This window comes from Acinonyx jubatus, chromosome B1 (assembly GCF_027475565.1).
Source record: "Acinonyx jubatus isolate Ajub_Pintada_27869175 chromosome B1, VMU_Ajub_asm_v1.0, whole genome shotgun sequence".
Taxonomy (NCBI): Eukaryota; Metazoa; Chordata; class Mammalia; order Carnivora; family Felidae; genus Acinonyx; species Acinonyx jubatus.
In genome coordinates, this window is record NC_069382.1 from 17,243,690 (window position 1) to 17,268,987 (window position 25,298).

Here is a 25,298-nt window from a genome sequence, read left to right on the forward strand (position 1 = left end):
CTATGGAAGCCGGAGGGACCAGGAAGGAGCTCTGCCCCACTGAGCGTGTCCGAGGCTGGGGTGCCACCAGCACCACTCACACCTGTGCAGGCTGCCCTTGGGTCCCCCTCTCCGCACCGCAGCCAGCGCCTGGCTGGAATGGCTGGTGGGTCTTTCTTGGCCCGGCAGGCTTTATATGTGGGTAGTGGTCATCCTGCAGTTGGCCTGGATTCTAGGAACTTGACTCCAAGTCATTTTTCTAAGACTGACGAGAGTCCCCGCTTCCTTGATGCTTATGTGCAGAACCATTGAGGGTCCTCTCCTCCCCACCACACACATCCGTTAGGAGGAACAGGGTTATCTCATCTTTTCCCAATACACACACACGGGAAACAAGTATCTGAAGCTTTGGAATCTCAATCTCTTCTACTAGAAACACAGCTTTTTCCAGGAAAATAGGCAGAGGAACTTGAAGAAATCTGACATTAAATTCTTGTGGCTCTTTTACCTTTGCTCTCCTGAAAAACTCTTTATCCGTTCTCTTGTTCTCAGGAGAGGGCTATTATGGGTCTAAGCAGAAGGTAACTGGTTCAGTGTCTTCCTCACCTGGCCTCTATGACACTGCAGCCATGGGAACAGCGAAACCTTGGGACCTGCTGGCAGTGAGGAGAGGAGGGATGCGTGATGAGAGGCGGCACCCAAAATGCTCATTTGTTGTCGCTTTGGCTCAAGTGCCCCCAGGAGAGAAGCCAGATTCCATGTGATTAGAGTATCTGGTTTGTCGCGTTCATACAGGCATAGCAGTTTTCACCTGGAAAAGAACGTGAGTTCACCTTCCTACTGGACAGAGAGGGAAACTCCCCACCACGGAATGACGTGAACGGTTCTGGACAGATCAGGGCCATGGTCCAGACCTGTCGACTGTTCTCGCACGCCAGGCTGCCAGTGACCTTCTGCCTATGACTCTGCTCCGTGCGTGGAGCTTCAGGTCCAAGAGCTGGTGTGCTGCGAAAATGGCCAGGTTGCATATGCTGAAACTCTATTTCAAGTTCAATTTGGCAACAGTATTAAAGACCTTAACTGAAATAGTACTATTAAGCGAGGCTCAACTCTCTCCATCTATCACATTTGAAGCTTTTTCATTAGGGCCACTACTGAACCTTCTTTACTTGGGAAACCTATTCAGCAATAAAGAACCTGACTGATCAGTGGAATATGAATTTTACTGCTGTGTGGAGACATGGTTTTATTGTGCCGTCAGGGAAAATGAGATCTAATTGGGGAATGAGTGACTTATAATCCTCTCTGCATCATTCCTGCTGTCCATTAAGGCACGAAGCCAAAGACTGCTTCCTCTTAGACACAGTCTGATTTTTAAACTTTTCCTGGATTTCTTGTTTCCCTTAGATCCTAGATCCGGCATAAACCTAATGCATCTAGCACACATTTTGGCTCCCTAACAGTTCCTGAAAAATTCCACTCTATTTTTTTTGGCTGAACGTCGTGAAAAGCCAAAAATAAAAAAATACAAAAGAAAGAAAGGTTGGGGAGGACATTTAGAAAGTGCATCTAGATTGCCAATTCAGATGGCTAGGCTGGGACCATACATGTGGAAGGAAGGGAGCCATGAATCAGTAATTCCATGTTAACAATGTAATCTCACTTCAATTACATGATTATTTTAGCCAGAGTAGATCTGGCTCACAGATGATGACTCCAACTTTTCCTTGCCCTGAGAGCCTGGAGGTTGCGGACTGAGCCTCCACTTGCTCTGTACACAGGGCTTTGGTGCTCCAGCCATTTAAGGAGTGGTGGGAAACTGACAGTCCGTTTCCAGCACTCCTCTGTGCTCTCATATCAAAGCAGATGTGCTCTTGGGAAGGGTGGGATTATTAGAACATCCCTTTCCTCTAATGGCTTCTTTTGCACTTCATCCAAGTCCACTTACTCTCACGCCAGTGGTTCAGAAAATCAGGCTCATTTATTTCTCTCAGAGGCAGTGGTTTCCCACTGCGTTGACATATGCTATGTTACGTTGCATTTTGCATCAAGATAGTTTTGAACACGGGTACCCTTATTCACAGGCTTATCTATTGGAAAAGAATAATGGCTGCATCATACTGATGAACATTGTTGCTGAGATGGACGAAACCTGATTTCAAATCTGGAAAGATAAATTTGACTGTCTAAATAGCCTTGGTCAATGCAAAAATCTCTGGCTAGGAAAGTCATGTTTTCCTTCTGATCTGGAGCAGCTTAGTGGGAATTTTTTTTAATCAGGTGGGAACAAGAGAGAAAGGAGAGACACCCACATGGGGCTGGAGAAGAAGCAGATTTGTTTTACATCATCGGACTACAAGGAGAACCTCCAAGAACAGACGCGATCACCCCCGGGGATTTCGAAGTTACCTGAAGCCAAGTGGAAAACAATGGCTTCTTATTTAGGAAATGCACTTAAACATCTTCTAATGTAATAAACAGGCTGGGACACTTTAGCTTTTTACCAAAGAACAGTAAATAACCATAACCATACCCAACTCTGTAAGCTGAGCTAATTCTCCCAGTCGGAAGTGTACCTTTGGAAATGGCAAAGGGACCCCCGGAAAATGTGGGTAATGAGAGTCAAACCCGAACAAAGCAGCAAGTCTGGGAAAAGAAACCCAAGCACCAAGACATTCAGTGAGTGGAAAGTGCTCGCGCACATCTTTCACGAAAGTTAGAATGCGTATTGAAATCAGAGCCAGTGGAGCTACACCCAGTGCTTTGCGAGATTTTTGATACCATGTGATTTCTGTGTGTGTGTGTGTGTGTGTGTGGCTATAAAGACAGCAATAAAGACAACACAAATCCATTCCTTTCCTTCTGTAGAATCACACTAGATTTTTTTAAAAAATAAAAACTGTACTATCAACCTAAACAAAGCCACCAGGATTGAGAAATATTGTCCTGGGAGTTGGAGTTTTTAAACTGGAAATTAGTAATGTAATACAGAAGTAAACTGGAAAACAAGGCAACTCCCATTGAAAAACCTTTTCAGGGGTGAGAAGAATGTATTTCCACTTCCAGCTCTACTAAGTAAGTTATTTCACAGTCTTTGTCATGTTACTTAATCTTTTTAAGTCCAAGTTTTTGTTTCTTTGTTTTTTCCCTATGAAATGAGGGCCCTGGATCTAGTGTGTTCCAGCTCTAGTTTTTGCTATAATTTTTGAAATGTTAAATCAGACAAAAATGTTGGCTCAAATTTAGGCAAACTGATACAAAAATGTTTTAGGAGGAGGCAGCATGGAGGTTGACCTAAATAATTTAGAAATCTGCTTTGGGGCACCTGGATGACTCAGTTGGTTGAGCATCCGACTTGAGGCTTAGGTTTGTGAGATGGAGCCCTACATCTGGCTTGCTGCTGTCAGTGCAAAGCCTGCTTGAGATCCTCTTTCCCGCCTCCCCCCCTCCACCTTCTCCTCTCCCCTCCCCCCTCCCTGTTCCTCTGTGTGTGCTATCAAAAATAAAAATAAACATTAAAAAAAGAAATCTGCCTTAATATTATACATCATTTTTAAAGTGTAAGCTAAAAACTCATGAAGAGTAAGATGTTGTTAGAAATTAAATTTGAGAAACAAATTAAGTGCATATTAATGATGAATTATTTTTGTGTCCTGGTATAAATGGACTATCAGCCGAAGAAACACTCCACATGTTTATAAATATTAAATGGAACTAATGCCTTCAAACACACCACGGAAGGAAGAATCAAAAAAACATCTAAAGGTAAGCAGACAATGCTGTCGGTTCTGCAGGGTCTCAGTCTTCACACAGAACTGAGGGTTTAGGGTGAAAAGGAATTTCAGTTTCTGTTGTGAAGTATGTTTCTTCAAAGATACTTATTTAAAGCAAAGCTTACAGAAGAGACGAAGGAAATAAAAAGCAAGCATGGGATTTTTTTTTAAGTAAAAATGTCCTAATTATTAACTTCTCTGACACTGAACACTATTGTTTCAAACCCTCAATTTCAATATTTGTTTTATCTGTGTATCCTAGAAACAATGACATTAAATGGTAGCCTTTTGTTTCTTCCTTACACTCAGCGAACAAACTCTAACTTTAGCTGTGTCTGTCCTTACACGTTTTTGTTAGCTATATGAAAAACTTCCTGGCATAGTTTTCTGTCCAGGAGAAGCACAATTTTTTTTACTTCTGATGTTTTTTTTCCCAGGTGCAGGCTGATCCTGAGTTGCAGCAATGCTGGACTTTCTCCACTGCTGGTGGAGTGACCCATCTGATAGGTGAGTCTGGAGAGATCTAGACTTTTTCTCTTTATTTTCTCTTAACAGGAAGCTTGGGTAGAGAAGAACACATATATCTCTAGTCCTTCAAGCTTCAGGTGTTACGGGAACTGCCTGTAGCCTGGATAGGTAAGTCTGTTTAAAACTGGGATTTAAATTTAGAATGCCTACTTTGCTTCAGATTTAAGCCTAACACATCGGTCTAAAGTTCATCCATAATAAAAGCAATAATTAGGTTCTCATCTACCTCACCCTTTGACTTTATTTCTTAGTTACTTAAGAAGATAGTAGATATTTTAAAATATTGGACCCCCTTAAAGATTCATTAAAATGTCTACATCCTCCTTCATGGAAAATAGGAGAGATGAAAAAGTCTTCTTAGATACCCAATTGTGTAATCTTTATGGCCATACTGTGAATACAGAATAGTCCTCCAGGATATAACTTATTAAACGAAATGTTTTCAAGGACCAAGTAAGGACATTTGCTTCTCTACTGATTGTCGTAGTATAATGCAATTTAGAAAATATATCAGCAGACTTGATTTTAAATCCTGATGCTATTACTTACTAACTGTATGGTGTTGGAGATATCTCTTAATCTGAACTTCAGTTTTTTCAACAGCAAAAAGTATGATAACCAATCTGTTATTAAAAGAGTGCATATGAGAAGCTTAACAAATACTGATCTAACTTTCTCTTCCTATATACACTCCTTTTCATCAAATAAATTGTATGAAATTTATTTATGAACTGTATGCTATGTTGGCAATTAATTCCTAATGGAAACATTCTTGGGAATGCCTATAATAGAATGTAAAAATATGAAAATATTTACATGAAATGTATATTTATAGAAAATAGAAGCTTGTCTAGGTTAACTACAGGAGTTATCATACTTTTTTAAAAGTAGAAATGTAAACAGTACAAACAAAAGTCACTTCCTAAATTAATTCTTACATAAAAAGTTGGTTGTAACAATGCTTTCAAGTGCACAGCACTTTGATGTTCAAAGACCCCTTACAATTAAAGAGTGTCCTTTCTGTGATCATCTTGTTCATTAGACTATCCCGAAGATCCCCTGAAGAGGATGCTGAGATGATCTAAACCAATCTTCAAAAATCTCTAGTCCTCAGAAAAGCAATTTTCTTGTGGGAAACCTGACCCCATCTATTTGCCTGTGTTCAGAGGTGTTCATCTTTGCTGTGCATCAGGAACACTTATGGACATTTCTTTAAAATATATACCACCAGGGATTATGATTCAGACATTCTGTGATAGGCTATAGGAATGGGTATTTTTTTTTTAATTCCCTACATATAATTCTGAGAAATAAAGATTGAGAACCACCACTGGGAAGTTTTCAGTCTCTATTGGGTGGGTTCTAATGAATCCAGGGGGATCACACAGTGATCATCAAACAGCATCCTGAATTCTTGGAGGAACCCAGAACTAATTTTATTTGACTGATTTCTATAAGATATTATCCAAAGCTCACTGCCATATCTGCCTATTAGGGGGTATACCAGGCTAGATTTCCCCTATAGTGTCCAGGAGGCTAATCCAGAACTTTTTTTTTTTTCCTGGTATGTAAAGAGTAACATAACTGTAACCTGACTTGCTTTTATCAGTCACCACTGATTAACATTTCTTTCCTGAAACTTAGCAACATGTTAAATGGGAATTCAAGGATTCCATAAATGGTCTTTGACTCTATTAATACTCCATTCTTTCTTCTATAGACGTGGCTTAGTGTCTCTTATGCCCACTTGGTCTACTTTGCATCTGGGTAAAATTTGGTTGCGGATGGTTGGCGGTTATTCGAAGTCTTTCTCCAGATTCAATTTGTATCCTATAGGATTTAGAACTACAAGAAATTCACCCAAGTATAAAAACAAATAATGAAACAACACATTTGGTGAGCTCAGGGAAGGGATTTGATGCTGACTGGCGGTTTGGATTGAAGGGAAATATTGAGGATTCACTTTTCAGGGTAGGATGTGGTTGCCTCATCCTGCTGCCAAATATATTCTGAAAGACACCCTTCTAGGTGGTGGTTTCTTTAAGGAGACATGATTAACTGAGCAAGATTGTTCTCTGTTGTGGTTTTGGAAGAACAACTGGGTAAGGTCACTGTGTTTAAAGAGCATATTTGTTGTGTCTAAATTCCAGTGTCTGTCTATAACTAGACCCACGGTTTAGATCAGTAATTTATTTAATTTCTGATTTAAACTCATGCTCTGACTCTTAGAGAAAACTATGCCCAGGAAGAAGAAAATTACCAGAGCATTCACCATTCCCAAAAACCTTTCAGTAACAGAGGACTTCGACTTGTTTAGCACATGACTTTAGAGAAACCACAAAGCTTGAAAATACTAATTTTTTCATTAAAGTGCCAGAAAATTCAAACCCAGAGTTTTAAACAGTGGTTGTTATATACTATTAATAGCTCTAAAATAAGCAACTTTTGGAATCAGGATGAAAGTTAATTATAGAACTTCTTTGCCGTAGCTGTTTCTATTTACATCTCCAAACCACAGAAGCAAATAATGTAGACTTTACTAACACATCAGCATCTTCTTGTCCTTCTCTTAAGTTTCTGACTTCTTTGAAGCTACTCTTAAAGCTTTCCCTTAAAAACACATCGTAACCGAATATTCCCAGTTCAAGGACAATTTCAGTTTGTAGTTTTTAGTCTAAAGGAAGTCTTCTTAAAATGCCGAATCTCAAGTCACTTATACCCCCAAGTAAGACAAAAGATCAAAGCTGTTGTACACAGGGTGCATATTATCCAGTCCGTTTTGTATGTAGTCCTTTTGTGATTGTTTGCTTCATCAACAGCAAACACAACATAGTAGGAAGAGTCAAGAGCATGAAGTTATCTGCTATGTAGTGATCATTTCCACCACCAAAATGTAAGTGTGACATTTGGGTTGATTTTTAAGAAAAAGAAAAATTTGAAAGTGAAAGTAACTATCCAGAGCAAAAATTTTAAGATACTGCAAAGTCTAGCAGAATTGCATGTTTTGTTTTCAGTCTTAGCCGATTTACATGGCGGCAACTGACTCAGTTGGGGTGGAGAACTGACTGATTATGAACGTCATTCTCTCCAGCACCCCGCCTCACAGACACGCCCAGCTGACCCTGAATTAATCAGTATCCACCTACACCAGTCTTGGCTGCACATTAGAATCACCTGGGGAGCTTTTAACAATCCCTATGCCAGGTAATTAAATCAGACCAATTAAATTACCATCTCTGGGGGTGTGGTCCAGTCGTGAGCAGCTTTTAAAGTTTCCCAGGTGATTACAATGGGCAGCCAAGGTTATAAAACCGCAGCTCCCTATCTAGATACATCCATGAGGTTCTGATTACCTTAGCATTTCTACTTTTTATTTTATACAGAATGGGGTAAGAGGCTGCCTAGGACTCCCAGAACATTCTCCATTTGTAAAAATATCCCTGAAGTGGACAAACAGCCTAACAGAAAGTGAGCACAAGACAAAACATGTATGTCTCTCAAAGACTGTAACCTCATATTCAATCTCATAAGTAACTGAAATGCATTTTTCTAAAAGAAAAATCTTTAAGTACCTATTATATTATAGCAATGATTGCAAAGAACTTAATTCCCAGTGCCCTTGGGATTATGAGAGGGAAGACATTCTCATATATTCCCGGAGGAGTGAAAATTGGCAAACTTTAAAATAACAAAAACTACAACTACTAAAGAAAATACCTAACAATTAATGAGTGGTAACGATGAGCCAGGAACTGTTCTAAGAACTCCTAACTCATTTGATCCTCATGACAGTTAAGTGAGATAAATACTGTGATTATCCCCATTTTCAGCAAAGAGACTAAGGCACAGAGGCATTGAATCACACAACTAATAAAGAAATGGGACATGGGGCGCCTGGGTGGCGCAGTAGGTTAAGCGCCCGACTTCAGCCAGGTCACGATCTCGCGGTTCGAGCCCCGTGTCAGGCTCTGGGCTGATGGCTCGGAGCCTGGAGCCTGTTTCCGATTCTGTGTCTCCCTCTCTCTCTGCCCCTCCCCCGTTCATGCTCTGTCTCTCTCTGTCCCAAAAATAAATAAACGTTGAAAAAAAATTTTTTTAAAAAAGAAATGGAACAGGGATGCACATACCAGTATTCTAGATCTAGAGCCTGTGTTCTTTGGTACTCACAGCAAGGTAGGGAAACTTGATATTGTGTGTCCAGGTCTTAAAGAGGACCCAGTATATCAAAATTCCTCTTTTGGGAACTTGTCTTAAGAAAATGATCAGATATATGTTTACTTATGTCCACTAGGAGTAAAATAAAATATTGAAAAAATGGGAAACAAGATGAAAGTCCACTAATAGGGGGTTGGTTAAGTTAACCATGTTATAATCATATGATGGGATGATATGTTCCCATTAAAAACCTTGTTGTAAAGCAATTCTTTACAACCCTTTTCACATCATGAGACGTGAAGAAAATGACAGTATTTTTATATCACACGAGGGCAAACAGTCAAGGGGGCTGGAGAATACTGGTTCTGGAAGCTGGTGGCACATGTCCAGCCAGCCACTGCAAGAGGTGATGGAATCTTATCTTGACATGTCTGTAGTGCATCCCCAAAGACTAGTTACAAAGTACTCATTGGTAGGAACGTATTATGCTACAGGCAAACGTTCACTAAATTTTGCTAAATGAAGACAATGCCAACTATAAGGAATCGTAATACATTCCAGGCTAATAACTCTGTCAGTACATATTGGTACAGGTAGCCATAAACCCATACCAGTTGTCAGACTATTAAAGGAATTCTGTATCTGCTGGTAAATAGCCCATGCACCGACAAGCCCACCAATGCCACTGCCACTGCCACAACCTCTGCTGCCACCACCACCCATGGCTTCTCCCAAATATGGCAAATCTGGACTTCCTCAAGATAAAGCAGCTATGAAGTAAAGCCTGAAAGGGGAGTTTGGAAGGAAGGTTCAAGATCCTTCTCCACTGCCAGCCAGGGCTTTATTCTGATTGGCTGGTGTCTAAGCTGTGCAGGTAGTTCAATGTTTTGAATATTACCTCTGCATATTAAAAAAAAAATCTCGGTAGGGAAGAATTTTTGGAAGAATATGTATTGCAGATGGTAATATTTATTCGCTTTGTACTTTTCTGGATTTTTCTACTCATCCGCTTTGATCAATTATATGTTTATAAATAGGAAAAATAAAGACCAATACATAATACTTTTTAGAATTGATCTTGTGATTATGGTTGAATCTGAATTCTTAAATCCTGATATTTATGAAAGTATCTTTGGCCTTCAAAGTAACAGAAGGCTCCTGAACTGGCTACTTGAAAGGACCCACTGGTTGGGATGAAGAGGAGACTGTATATCAGCATGGTAACCTAAAGATAAGAGTCCTTTTCCCAATTGCTAGATACCACAAAAAATTCTCATAATCTTGTGGAACCCAGGGAAGGAGAGAGGCTCCCAGTAATAACTGAGATGGAGTTTTAAAGACAAAATATGTTGATTTAAAAGTAATAAAGGACTATGTTCTTCTGTCTTGTCATTCTGGGTTTCTGGGCCAAAATTCCACACAAACACATTGTTGGGGAGAGTGCCCGCCCATGCTCAAATCAAACGACACTTCCAACCTCTGACGGGGCCAGTGCTGCTGTGAACCCACGCTGCCATGATTTATGCCAGAGAAGGTCACCACTGCCTGAATGATGTGGTTCACTTCTCAGGGTGGCCCCCAATCTGCAGCCATCTCTTCTGCCCAGCGAAACAAAACACCACCATCTCTGTGTGCTTTCTAATTCCCGTTATAGCTTCAATGTGTCTACCAAGAGGATCCTTTGGTGTGGCCTTCGGCCCTTCACTCTAAATTCACACACATACACACACACACACACACACACACACACGAATGAATGTCTGGCTTTTCCTGATCTTTTTTTTTTTTTAATATTTATTCATTTTGAGAGAGCATGAGAGAAAACAAGTGGAGAAGGGGCAGAGAGAGAGGGAGAGAGAGAAGTGGAAGCAGACTCTGCACTCCCAGCGCAGAGCCTGACATGGTGCTTCAACTCATGAACCAGGAGATCATGACCTGAGCTAAAATCAAGAGTCAGACACATAACTGACTGAGCCACCCAGGCGCCCTGTCCAGATCTTTTAAATGACATGTGCAAACAAAAACTACTAATTCCCTTTCCTGCAACACAGCAGGGAATCTTCTCTCTTTCCTCTTAGCTGCTGGGACTGTCCCCCGCTTCCATCCCACTGGTTTATCCTAGCAAAGGATGCTAAAAGAGCTCTGCTTTCCTCCTGGAATCCTATCCTTCCCTAAGTATGACAAGAGAGAACAATGAGGCCCACCTGCTCCTCACTGGGGAAGAAATACACAAAGCGAGCTTAAGTAAATCTCCATCTCAATAAATATCCTTTCACATACTTTCAGATGTGCGCCGCTATTGAAAAACACTCAATATTCATTGAATGAATGGTGGCCAAGGATATATTTGAACAAAAAAGTGTCATCGCAGCACCTCGATAATTTGGAAGTTGTCTGTCACACAATGGAACCATAGAACATAGCTAAGAACTGAGAAGAAAACAAAACAGATGTCTTAGAACACTTTACAACTGGGCACTATCAACAAAGGCATCATTTTAGTCTGTTTATATGTTACTTACAGTTCAAGTCAGCCAGGTTTTTGGGTTTCTTTGGTGAAAGGCCTTGAATTTTGGAGCCAGAAGGACTTGGGCTCGGATTCAAATAAATTTAACCCTTTTCTTAATCTGCAAGGTAGAAATAATGACATTTAACCACAAAGTCATACTATGAGAATTAAAGGAGCTAACATATGAAAAGAATCTAATGAAATCTTATAGATAAAAATGTATTTAATAGTGTCTTCTTTTTTCTCCTTTTCCAAGACCAAGGCAGACTGGAAGCAGAAGACGAGGAGGTTTCAAAGATGGACAGAAAACAGTGACAAGAAATAACAGGCCTAACCTGACCAGAAAGGATATTATGTGGAAAAATAACTCAAAACCACCAGGATCCTTCTTCACTTCCAAGGCCATCACTGGGTCACAGTAACCAAGAAAAGGTGAAATTATATTCAGTATCTTTCTCAGAAGTTGGTGAGACAGGACAGGGACTGTAGACTACTTCTCTCCAAAATAAGTAAGATAGAAAATGTTGGGGCTGGGAAGCTTTGCTCAGGGTAGAGGAAAGGGGAGGTGCCACCTTATAAGAAATGGATATACCCGAAGAGCTTGGGTTAACTCTATCCATGGAGCAGAGGTTAGCAGTCTTTCAGTAAAGGGCCAAATAGTAAATATTTTCAGCTCTGTGAGCCACAGAAGGCCTCAGTTACATATATTTCTTTCACGTGTGTATGTTTGTTTTGCCACACTTTAAAAATGTAAAAAAAAAAAATTCTTAATTTACATGCTGTACAGGAGCAAACCACAGATTGGACTTAGCCCACAGGCCATACTTTGCTGACAGTGATGTCCTGTACAGGATTCAAGTTAAGCGCCTTTTAAAATCCATTACATAAAATAATGGGTGAAGTGTTGACGTCTGCATTTAAGTCACCTCACTAGAATTGAAACTTCATTTACTATCATTTTAAATAAATGCACTAATTGGGGTTTACTCATGTTAATATGCCTCTGCTTATAAATGGGAATTTTAACCAACCCAAACAATAAATGGCAAAACTAGGACTCCTATACACATCGGGGAGAAAAGTAAAACTGTATCACAAATAAGAGCTAGCGTTTATTGCAAATGTGCTCCGGGCAACATATATGTGACTTGTTATGGACTGAATTGTGCGTCCCCCTGGCCCCTGCCAAATTCATGTGTTGAAGCCCTAATCCCTGGTGTGACTGTATTTGGAAACAGGACCCGTAAAGTAGTTAAGGTTAAATAAGGTCAGAAGGGTGGAGCCCTAACTCAACAGGACTTGTGTCCTTCTAAGAAAAATGCACACCAGGAGTGTGTGTGCCCAGAACACAGGTCACAAGAAGCCTGCTTGTCTGCCAGCCAGGAAGAAAGCCCTCACCAGGAACCAACACTGCCGGCACATCGATTTTACACTCCTGGGGTAAAGTCTGCTATCGAAACCACTGAGTCTGTAGTATTCTGTTGTGGCAGAGTTGGGGTTTGAACCCAGGCAAACTAACTCAGGGTCATGCTCTTAACCAGGTTACAGTGACATTCTTCTCTGGTTTACGGTAAAGATGGCTTCCCACTTAATTAAATAGCACTCATAGGAAGAGCTAACTAGCATCTAATAATGGGACTTGAAATGCTTTCACACATGACCACCTGAAGACTTCTCTAAGTGTCAATCATACAAATTTTACTGCTTCCAAAAGGAGCTAAACAAAGAAGAGATTGATGGCCTATTGCTTGGCAGGGTGGATGTTGGAATCTGCCCAAGGGAAGAAATATAAACCACATTGTATTTTACCCCTTATGCCTTATATAACATATATGCACCTACAACGTACACCATGGCAACTTTTGTACAGACATTTTTATATAAACCATTTTTTGTGCAAAATGAAATGTATACTAAAGGAAAGATTAATTTCCAAAATAAACTAGTCTTCCAGATTTTATAGATGTGAAGGGGATGAAGCAGACATACCCAAGCGACCCAACCTTTATTTTGGCAATCTTCTTTTACCCTCTTTCTTTCCTCATTGCTCCTGATCTCTGAACTCAGAATCCAGCATTGGCTAATCCCCAGTGGTATTACACTAGAGAAATGCTCAGGCTGGGCTTAGAGGTTAATCCTGAACTGAATTAACTCCTAACTGATTACACAATTGAAGACTGTTGCAGGAATAGGAAAACAATGGCTAATATGGGCAGAGAATTATCATTAAAGGTTGTCAACTCTTGCGCTTACCTGGTCTGCAAGTTTAATAATCAAATACATAACCTACATGATTTTGAAGGGGCTCATCTGAATATTCTGAATGAAAAATGACAATCCAGGAGGGCACAAAAAGACCCCACGTTGCAAACCGGTTCTCTGGCACCAGTGTTAGATGAATCAAATTTATTCCATTCTGTACCTTCAGAGGTATAGAAATGACTTTCTGAAATGTTGAAGTAGGCATTTTTAAAAATTTCTTTTCTAGAAAACATGCACTGAATACCTCTCATAAATATGCAGTTGGATTATGGTGGAAACAGCCTGAAACATAGATAGTAGGCTTCATAACTTACTAAGTGTTTTTTTGAGAAACATTTATTACAAAAGATTAGTAACTAACCCAATACAAAGATACTAAAGTTGATTGTCATTTTTTTTCTCTCACTCTTACTTTATATGGTTGGTATTCAAAATGTTAAATCTATGACTAGTGTGGTTTGTCTGCTGCTAAAAAAAATGGAGCAGTGTGATTGCTGTATATGTGTTCAGGCAAGAGTAGCTTATGTTGACAGTATTAATATGATAGTTAGCACTTTTTGCATTCAACCATCAACATTTAAGAAGCACCCAAAATCTAGAGTGCCTGGATGGCTCAGTCGGTTAAGGATATGATTCTTGATTTCGGCTCAGGTCCTGATCCCACAGTCCCAAGAAGGAGCCCATGTCGGGTGGGGTTCCACACTGAGAGTGGAGCCTGCTTAAGATTTTCTCTCTCTCTCAAAGAAAAAAAAAGAAAAAAAGAAGCACCCAAAATGTGTCAAGCACTCTTCTAGATACTTTGGATATACCACCAGTGAGTAAAACAAAGATCTGTGCCCTTGGGAAGCTCACTTCTAACAGATGGAAAATGAACAATAAACAACAAGCAGGACAAATAAGTAAATCACTGTATAAGTTTGGAGGGAGACTCCAGACAACTGAAAATGCCCCACGGCAGGGCTTGGTGTTTTGAGGAAAAATAAAGTGACTGGTCTAAGGGTGGAGTGCTTGGGCAGGTGCAAGTAGCAGGAAATGAAATACAAGATGGGACTGAAGAGGTGGCAGGATGGACCAAGCCACACAGTGCAGGGTGAGATATGGGCCAGGATCTGGTTTGGTTTATGCAGAGTGCCATGGGAGAAAGCTACTGGAGGGTGCCCACTGGAAAGTGATGGAATGTAACTGACATTTTCACTGGAGTACTTTGGCTTCTCCGTGAGGAAGACCCTAAGGGGGCAATGGAGTAAAAGGGAAGACTTAGGGGCTTTGAGCCAATTGTGGCTTGGACTGGGGCGATGGTCAGGGAGATGGTGAGGGGTGGTCAGCTGGAAAATAATTTGGAGAGAAGCCAGTAGGATGTTCTAATATGTGAGGGGTGACAGGTAAAAAGAAGTCCAACTTAGTTTTGCCCTAACTGGGACCGTGGTAATTTTGGGAACGGGATCTCTTCATCTGTACCAGGCAAACTAGCCGTGTAGAACCAGCCAGAGTAGCTACAGTCAGGCACCTTTTAGGAAGTTATACCCAGTGATCATGTGGAGGCAGAGAGCCTGGGGCATGATATGTAATGGTTTGCAACAAGCATCAAAAACAAAAAGAATAGGATGGAAACAGAATATAAAGTATCAGAGAACACCACATATAATAAAGAAAATATGCATATTTATATATTTGTATGCACTTAAATATCTATATCTATATCCATATCTAATCTATATCTATATCTATATCTATATCTATATCTATATCTATATAAAGGAAGCAGTGTTTGCATATAATAGATCAGGATTAAAAGTAATTCTTACTATGGATTTAGGTCAAAAAATTTGAAAGCACCTGACCCAGCATGCCTCTCAGAGCACAGCACATTGTAGATGATTCAGTGGTTTTGTTGAATTAGAATGAAAACAAAAGAAAATATGAATTGGTCTGGTAATAAAACATTTCTTTTCTTTGTCCTAGGGAAGGGGCACGGGGAGAGAAATGTAGTAATCTTTTTCCTCCATGTTAGCTATGACCACAGACCCAGTAAACTGTGCATACAAAAAAAACTTAGGGGCAGTACTTCATTATTACGCAATTTCCAGGGACAGCACTGTCCTTAATTCACAGTGAAACAGACTGAAAGGTCAGGGTGAGTGGTGACAAGCAGTTCTGCCTATTTCCAATGGTAATAAAGTTTTGATTCCCTGACCAAGGTATTGCATTGGTTGACATGGGCCTGGAGCCTATATTCAGGCTTACAAGTCCATATTCTTTTAACACTTAAAATATATTAACTAGAAAGCATGCCATCTTTGGTGAATGGAAAATAGTTTGTTGTGTTTGGTGCAGTTAGGGAGAGGCACAGACTAAACTGGAAAGGCCAGTGGTAATTTCGGGGCTATGAGACATGCAGTCTATATGCCAGGGATGCTAGGTTTAAACATGTGCGTAGCCGTGTTGTAGAGCAATCCCTCCACTAAAGTAATGGATTTAGTATTTATATCCATGCTTTTTTAAAGTTTGTTGTCAGTGACTCCCTATCTCCTGGATGAACAGAGCTAGTCAATTGCCTGCCACAGGAGAGTTCAGATTACTACATCAGAAAGGCAGAGTGGGGGAGAGGGGGAAGGAAAGAAAACAAAAAAAAACAAAAATAAAAAGTAGATGTTTTTCTCCAACATAGTTTTTTGAAGCTCATCCACCCTTCCATTGCCATTTTCACTGAAACTATTCTTCCAATGAGTTGAAATACTCATAGGCCTTTTGACACAAAGTGTGGAATTTTTGAGGGACTACTGGTGACATGGAAGGGAACACTCTTGCTCCCCTAGCACCTGACTCACTATGGGAAGTCAGGACAGTGGAAGGAACCCAGCGCCCACTCCCTCCACGGCCACTGGGTTCTCTTTGGGCTACAGGGTTGAAAAGGAGGAAGACTGGAGAGGGGGAAAGCCATGGGGAGTCTGGTTAAGATGTAATGGAGGCCTGAGCCAGAACACAAGGACACCAGAGAGGCCACATTTTCAGAAAAATATGTTTCAGATTTTTAGTTTACAAATTTCATGAATTTTATCTTGAAGATTTTAAAACCTAGGCTGCTTTCTCTTCTATCTGTGTAATATGAAATAGCTTTTTCACTGGCATGGGAATTGAAAAAAATTACTCTAAGCAAAACATAATTAGAAAGATAAACATACTTCCTTCTTAAGCATATGATATATGCATAAGCCTAATCGAAAATATTTTGCTGGCTTTGCTATTCAGTATTATCTGTGTCACAGCTCCCCATTCCCACCCCTCCCTCTGAGGCCCATTAGAGCAGATAATTATGAGTTGACTTGATATAGGGAAGAGCCAAATTAAGCGGTGATGTAACCAGTGAGAGCCACGCTAATCCTTTCCATCCCACACAGCAGGTGATTCTCAGACAGGCTCTTTACCAGGCTGATGGTTGGAAAGTTTTAGAAACGCAGTCACAATTAATGGCCGTGAACCTAGGCAACAACTTAGCCTCTGTAGAGATCACGAATATCCTCCCCTCTTTCTTTCTTCTTCTTCTTCTTTCCCTCTTTTTGTCTGAAGAGTTTGGCATCATGTTAAGATGCCTGGCATTGTGATTCAAGTTCTAGTTTCTGAGATATTCCAAATGATCCACTGCTGGCGCAAATAGAAAAATCTCATATTGTATGGAGCACCTGTCAGGCTTCACTGCAGGACATCAACACACTATTTCTCGTCACTTGACAGTATTTTGGTTACATTCACCACAGCTTCCTTATATAAAACACTGTTCTCTCTCCATTTGTGCAAGTGTGCAAAAAGTTCCCTTGAGGTGTTTTCTAGTGCAAAAGTTGGAGAAGGCATGAGTAAAATTTCTGGATATACATACTTAAGCTTTCTATAATAAATGATTTTTAAGTGACGATTTTAAGCATAGTTAAGCTAACTTACATTATATTTTCGCTCAAGCAGATTTATATACAAAAGCATTCTATGGCCCATGAACAAAAATGACATGGCTGGGTCACTGTCAACAGGCTTACATTTAAAATTATCTTCTAGGATTGGGAATGAATGTATGTTGGTCCCACCTTCATTCCCTGCCAGATCCCGTTTGCTGCAAAGCTTCCATTTGTAAGTCTATTGGTTGAGAATAGGGGAGCGGTTGCCAAATATCTGAGAATAGAAAAGAACTTGACTTACATTACCATAATGTTTTGTCCAGTTGAACCTAATGACTACATCAACAGTATGTAGCATATGATGTTTTTATTTATTTAATAAGAAGTGTAGTGAAGCATTTGAAACAACCTGAATCCCCAATGAGAGACTGGTTAAGTAAATTATGAGTTATAAAGAGATATAAAAATGCTATAATACTGGAAATGGAAAAGGAAGCAGATAAATCATATACTTGTGTTTATAAGTATTAAAATTTAGGAAAATGTACATTTATTGAAAAAAGAAACTAGTCATTAAGATAGCAGAATGGTTATATTATTTCTTTGTTTGTGTGTCTCCTGATATGATGCTCTGAGAACACGGCATCAGTTATACTAATACCCCTGTGAAAAACGCATGAAGTAGATCTGATCATGAGGAAACATCTGACAAAGCCAAGATGAGGGCCAGTCTCTAAAATAACTGGCCTCTACTCTTCAAAACTTTCAAACCCATGAAAGACACACACACACACACACACACACACACACACACACACACACACACACACAAAATGATGCCCCATTCTGGATTAAAGAAACTAAAAGAGACATTTAAAACTAAAAGCAATGTGTGATCCTGGGCTAGAAAAAAATTTATACTAGATTCTATTAGGACTCATATATATTTGCTAACTTCAAAGAAAACTCATTCTTAATAAAAATGATTGCAATTTTAGCCTACGGCCACTTATCACAAAACATTCATGTGGAAAATAATTCAATAAATAATCACATACTTTATTTTACAGTAAAAATTCAATATTTAAATACAATATGTAAATATCAGTGATAAAAAAGTAAAGCTTTAAACTTCAGTGAGTATTTTATTGACTTTTTATTATAAAAATTTGAATTTTCTTTAAAAGTCTTATATTTTTCATTCGCCTTTCCAATATTTTATAATAAAAATTTCTTGAAGTTGCTTTTCTATGTTGCTTATATTTGTTAGAAAGTTTAATTATCTTTGATATCCCTGTCAATATTCCAGGAAAAGACAAAATATCAGTAGTCTAACAAGGACAAGTACTTGGTCATTATATTGCTTTTTTTCTTGGCTTAGTGAAACTAAATTTTTAATAATTAAACTTACAATGACAAAAAGGGATATTCTTTTTTCTTAATAAAAATTAGCCCTTAAGAAGTCAAGGGATATTCTTTGTTCTTAAAAACTAAAATTTGGGGTGCCTGGGTGGCTCAGTCTAGGCTAAGCATCTGCCTTCAGCTCAGGTCATGATCTCATAGTTTGTGGGTTCAAGCCCCACGTCAGGCTCTGTGCTGACAGCTCAGAGCCTGGAGCCTGCTTTGGATTCTGTGTCTCCCTCCCTCTCTGCCCCTCCCCCATTTGCTCTCTCTCAAAAACGAATAAAACATTAAAAAATTTAAAGCTAGAATTTAATGATTTCAGATTATTTGAAGAGAAAGTTTCATTTGTAGTTGAACTAAAAACAAAGCAAAGAAACAACACAAAAACAGAGGAAACATATTTGACCATAATTATATTGTTACATAGAAGCAAAAAAAGAAAAAGAGTCATTATATTGTAACTCTCTTTTTACACTGAAACTTTCTATATATTGGGCTTAGGATCCAATTCTGCAATTTATTCTGTCTGATAGTCGCCATTTTCATTTTGTATATGACACCAGAATCTATTTTATTTACCATAGCAGCAAATCTCATGGGTTAGAATTAGATTCTAACAAAGATGTCAGTCTGCCTTGGTGGATGAATTTTCAGTTCAACTACAACAAAGAAAAATCCTATCTCAATACCTTACTTACTTAAAAGATTATTTAATGTTTTTGCTTTGTTCTTTTGGATTAGCTGTAATTGCAGAAAAGATGTCTTCATAGTCCAGAATGACAACTGTTACAACTGTAATTGTTCCTCCAGTCGTAATGACAGGTTTAATTTAAAACTGCTCCTTCTCACTCAGATTACTGTGAGACCAACAACTCTGAACTGCTGTTTGGAGTTAAGAGTTGGCCATGGTATAGAGTGAAGATAATTTGATCTCCACAGGAATTCAGATTCTAATTTGAGCCTCACTAATCAGTGTTCTAATCAGGGAAACTAATCAACTGTATATACTGTAAGTTTATCTATTAGAAAGCCTTGGATTTCTCCCAGAGCTACAGCCAAATATTTCAAATGGCAACCAACTTTGCCTTGTCATTGCTCATACTTGATCATCAGAAAATCATGTCTATGTCAGGAAAACAAAGGGTCTTTGATTCCATGTGTATGCCAGTCATTTGCCTGCTAAATGCTAATGGATCCCACAGTTATGCCACATTGACCTGCTTCAACACAGTGTAAAGTGAAAATTTTCCCTAAAGTCCTTGTCTTTCTTATACTTACATTTGCATTTGATCAAGATAGCATGAAGTTTAGTACTACCCACATTTACACATAATTTTGTATTTTAAAACTTAAAAAAGTATTACTAGGTTTCTTGCTTGGGGATGTGACTCTTCTACTCAATGGCCATTTATTATGAAGCTATTCTGTACCAGACACTGTGCAGATAAGAGTAGATAAGATAGTACATGTGGAAATGAGACAAAGGGAAAGACTGCAGAGAAAAGATGAATAACTTTGTATTCACCATGTATTAATTTACCCTGATGGATTTACAGGTATAATACATCTGAACTATAACATCAAGAGACAACAAATAGATACATATGCACATTTGTTGGTTTTAATTAGTTAGCACTTGAAAATAAAGGACTGAAGCTTTTCCTTCTCTCTTGGTTCACAGAAGCCACTCCATAAGATGGGTTGAAAGTACAAGAAGGTACCAAGTAATCTCCCCCAATTATGAGTTCCTGCAAGAAAGTCTAGTTCATGGACTTTTATCTGCGCATTCAGACTAGAGTTATCTTCTTAGAGACAAAAAGAAGAGGAAACTGTGGGCCAAATGAGGCTAGAAATAGAAGGCAAATCAGATTTCACAGTAAAAATCAAAGTTTTTGCATTAAGACCTCGGAAGAGACTATTATAGACAAAGCAGACAAATCTTTGCACTTGCAGATTTCACATTTAAGATTTAATATTACATTCTGTCTTTGCCATGAGACAGGGAGTGGTTTTGAAAATTGTTCGATATTCAACAATACAATGGAAAAATAATATAAAACTTCTGTAAAATGAAAGGGTGAATATTATAAAAGATGCAATATTTCATGTGGCCAATAACAGTGAAAGGATTGCTCAGGTCATGACAAACTCAATGACAAATGAAAGTCTAACAGTCTAGATGAGCTAACAATGAAAGAAAAGGAAAGGAAACAAAGTTAACAAATAGTAGTAAATAAAATAGAATGGCTTAACCACTAAAAAATTAAGAAAGATTATGGGGAAAGTAGATAAAACCTAGAAATTATTTTAAAAATTATAAATATTTAAATTTTGCTTTAAACTCAAATGGGGACTAAAGAGAGAAGAGGGCTGCGTAGGAGGATGCCGGGCTCTCCACATCCTGCTGATCACTTAGATTCCACCCACATCTGCCTAAATAACCCAGAAAACCGCCAGAAGACTAGCAGAACAGACTCTCCAGAGCCAAGTGTAGACAAGAGGCCCACGGAAGAGGGTAGGAAGGGCGGCGAGGCGGTGCGCGCTCCACGGACTGGCAGGAGGGAGCCGGGGCGGTGGAGGGGCAGCCAGCCCATCCAGCAAGGCAGAGCCCCCGAGTCTGACTTGCAAAGGCGGAAGCTCCAGACTCCATGAGTTCTGACAGCCAGTGGGAATTAATATCTGGAATGTTATAAGTCAACAGCTCTGCTCCGAGAGGGGTAGACAATGGGAGGGAGAGTTGTTGAGCCCCGGAAGATAGAGCTCAGCTGGGCTGGGGAACAAAGGTGCTGGGAAGCACCATCTCCCTTGCCCATCCCCCAGCCAAAATCCCAAAGGGAACCAGTTCCCGTCATGGAACTTGCTTGCACTGCGCAAACACCCAACGCTGTGCTCCTGTGGATCCATCCCTCTGACGGGTATGCCTGCCTCCCTCCTAGTGCTGCAGGGCCCCTCCCGCAGTGGACCACCAAAGGCAAAGTGAGCTAAGCCTGCCCCTCTTGCCCCTGTGCACCTTGCAGATCCACCCTGGCTAATATGCCAGATCCCACAGAAACAGTACCACAAGCCTGGCAGTGTGCAAGTAGCCCAGAAAGGGGCCACACCACTCCACAGTGAGTCCTGCCCCTGGGAGAGGGGAAGATAAGATACACACCAGTCTGACTTTGGCCCCAGCAGTGGGCTGGGGGCAGGTCTGACTGCAGCCCCGCCCACCAACACAAGTTACTCCAGACATAATAGGGGAAGAGCCCTGCAGTTACGCACCGCTCCAGGGACTGTCCAAAATGACGAAACGGAAGAATTCTCCTCAAAAGAAATTTCAGGAAGTAGCGACAGTTAACGAATTGATCAAAAACGATTTAAGCAATATAACGGAACATGAATTTAAAATAACAGTCATAAAATTAATCACTGCGCTTGAAAAAAGTATAGAGGACAGCAGAGAATCTATTGCTACAGAGATCAAGGGACTAAGAAACAGTCAAGAGGAGCTAAAAAATGCTATAAATGAGGTGCAAAATAAAATGGAGGCGACTACAGCTCGGATTGAAGAGGCAGAGGAGAGAATAGGTGAATTAGAAGATAAAATTATAGAAAAAGAGGAAGCTGAGAAAAAGAGAGATAAAAAAAATCCAGGAGTATGAGGGGAGAATTAGAGAACTAAGTGACGCAATGAAACGGAACAATATCCGTGTAATAGGGATTCCAGAGGAGGAAGAGAGAGTAAAAGGGGATGAAGGTATACTTGAACAAATCATAGCTGAGAGCTTCCCTGATCTGGGGAAGAAAAAAGGCACTGAAATCCAAGAGGCACAGAGAACTCCCTTCAGACGGAACTTGAATCGATCTTCTGCACGACATATCATAGTGAAACTGGCAAAATACAAGGATAAAGAGAGAATTCTGAAAGCAGCTAGGGATAAACAGGCTCTGACTTACAAAGGGAGACACATAAGAGTAGTGGCAGACCTATCTACTGAAACTTGGCAGGCCAGAAAGGAATGGTAGGAAATCTTCAATGTGATGAACAGAAAAAAATATGCATCTGAGAATCCTTTATCCAGCAAGTGTGTCATTCAGAATAGAAGGAGAGATAAAGGTCTTCCCAAACAAGCAAAAACTGAAGGAATTCGTCACCACTAAACCAGCCCTACAAGAGATCCTAAGGGGGATTCTGTGAGTGAAATGTTGCAAGGACCACAAAGTACCACAGACATCACTACAAGCATGAAAACTACAGACATCACAATGACTCTAAACCCATATCTTTCTATAATAACACTGAATGTAAAATGGACTAAATGCTCCAACCAAAAGACATAGGGTATCAGAATGGATAAAAAAACAAGACCCATCTATTTGCTGTCTACAAGAGACTCATTTTAGACCTGAGGACACCTTCAGATTGAAAGTGAGGGGATGGAGAACTATCTATCACGCTACTGGAACTCAAAAGAAAGCTGGAGTAGCCATACTTATACCAGACAAACTAGACTTTAAATTAAAGGCTGTAACAAGAGATGAAGAAGGGCATTATATAATAATTACAGGGTCTATCCATCAGGAAGAGCTAACAATAATAAATGTCTATGCGCCGAATATGGGAGTTCCCAAATATATAAAACAATTAATCACAAATATAAGCAACCTTATTGATAAGAATGTAGTAATTGCAGGAAACTTTAATACTCCACTTACAACAATGGATAGATCATCTAGACACAGGATCAATAACGAAACAAGGGCCCTGAATGATACATTGGATCAGATGGACTTGACAGATATATTTAGAACTCTGCATCCCAAAACAACAGAATATACTTTCTTTTCAAGTGCACATGGAACATTCTCCAAGATAGATAACATACTGGGTCACAAAATAGCCCTTCATAAGTATACAAGATTGAGATCATACCATGCATACTTTCAGACCACAATGCTATGAAGCTTGAAATCAACCACAGGAAAAAGTCTGGAAAACCTCCAAAAGCATGCAAGTTAAAGAACACCCTACTAAAGAATGAATGGGTCAACCAGGCAATTAGAGAAGAAATTTAAAAATACATGGAAACAAATGAAAATAAAAATACAACAATCCAAATGCTTTGGGATACAGTGAAGGCAGTCCTGAGAGGAAAATACATTGCAATCCAGGCCTATCTCAAGAAACAAGAAAAATTCCAAATACAAAATCTAACAGCACACCTAAAGGAAATAGAAGCAGAACAGCAAAGACACCCCAAACCCATCAGAAGACAAATAATAAAGATCAGAGCAGAAATAAACAATATAGAATATAAAAAAACTGTAGAGCAAATCAATGAAACCAAGAGTTGGTTTTTTGAAAAAATAAACAATATTGATAAACCTCTAGCCAGGCTTCTCAAGAAGCCTGGGAGAAAAGGGAGATGACCCAAATAGATAAAATGAGGAATGAAAATGGAATTATTACAACCAATCCCTCAGAAATACAAGCAATTATCAGGGAATACTATGAAAAATTATATGCCAAAACTGGACAACCTGGAAGAAATGGACAAATTCCTAAGCACCACACACTTCCAAAACTCAAATAGGAAGAAATAGAAAACTTGAACAGACCCATAACCAGCAAAGAAATTGAATAAGTTATCAAAAATCTCCCAACAAATGAAGAGTCCAGGACCAGGTGGCTTCCCTGGGGAATTCTACCAGACATTTAAAGCAGAGATCGTACCTATCTTTCTCAAGCTAGTCCAAAAAAATAGAAGGGGAAGGAAAACTTCCAGACTCATTCTATGAAGCAAGTATTACTTTGATTCCTAAACCAGACAGAGACCCAGTAAAAGAAAAGAGAACTAAAGGCCAATATCCTTGATGAATATGGATGTAAAAATTCTCAATAAGATACTAGCAAATCGAATTCAACAGCATAGAAAAAGAATTATTCACCATGATCAAGTGGGATTTGTTCCTGGGCTGCAGGGTTGGTTCAACATTTGCAAATCAATCAATGTGATACAGCACATTAATAAAAGAAAAGATAAGAACCATATGATCCTGTCTATTGATGCAGAAAAAGCATTTGACAAAATTCAGCATCCTTTCTTAATAAAAACCCTCGAGAAAGTCGGGATAGAAGGAACATACTTAAACATCATAAAAGCCATTTATGAAAAGCCCACAGCTAATATCATCCTCAATGGGGAAAAACTGAGAGCTTTCTACCTGAGATCAGGAACACGACAGGGATGTCCACTCTCACCGCTGTTGTTTAACACAGTGTTGGAAGTTCTAGCATCCGCAATCAGACAACAAAAGGGAATCAAAGGCATCAAAATTGGCAAAGATGAAGTCAACCTTTCACTTTTGCACATGACATGATATTATACATGGAAAATCCGATAGACTCCACCAGAAGTCTGCTAGAACGGATACATGAATTCAGCAAAGTTGCAGGATACAAAATCAATGTACAGAAATCAGTTGCATTCTTATGCCTAATAATGAAACAACAGAAAGACAAATAAACTGATCCCATTCACAATTGCACCAAGAAGCATAAAATACCTAGGAATAAACCTAACGAAAGATGTAAAAGATCTGTATGATGAAAACTATAGAAAGCTTATGAAGGAAATGGAAGAAAATATAAAGAAATGGAAAAACATTCCATGCTCATAGTTTGGAAGAATAAATATTGTTAAAATGTCAATACTACCCAAAGCTATCTACACATTCAATGCAATCCCAATCAAAATTGCACCAGCATTCTTCTCGAAGTTAGAACAAGCAATCCTAAAATTTGTATGGAACCATAAAAGG

At 39.4% G+C, this 25,298-nt stretch overlaps 1 long non-coding RNA gene across 1 annotated transcript in view; it reads right to left on the reverse strand.

Annotated features, from left to right (window-relative positions):
- The window catches only part of LOC113604649 (uncharacterized), a 201,166-nt gene that overhangs the window by 129,279 nt on the left and 46,589 nt on the right, over nt 1–25,298 (reverse strand). Inside the window, exons 3-4 of the long non-coding RNA XR_008295855.1 lie at nt 17,283–17,367; nt 10,958–11,062 (exon numbers count right to left, since the gene is read on the reverse strand). This is a non-coding gene — a long non-coding RNA (uncharacterized LOC113604649). The remainder of the gene's footprint in view (nt 1–10,957; nt 11,063–17,282; nt 17,368–25,298) is intronic.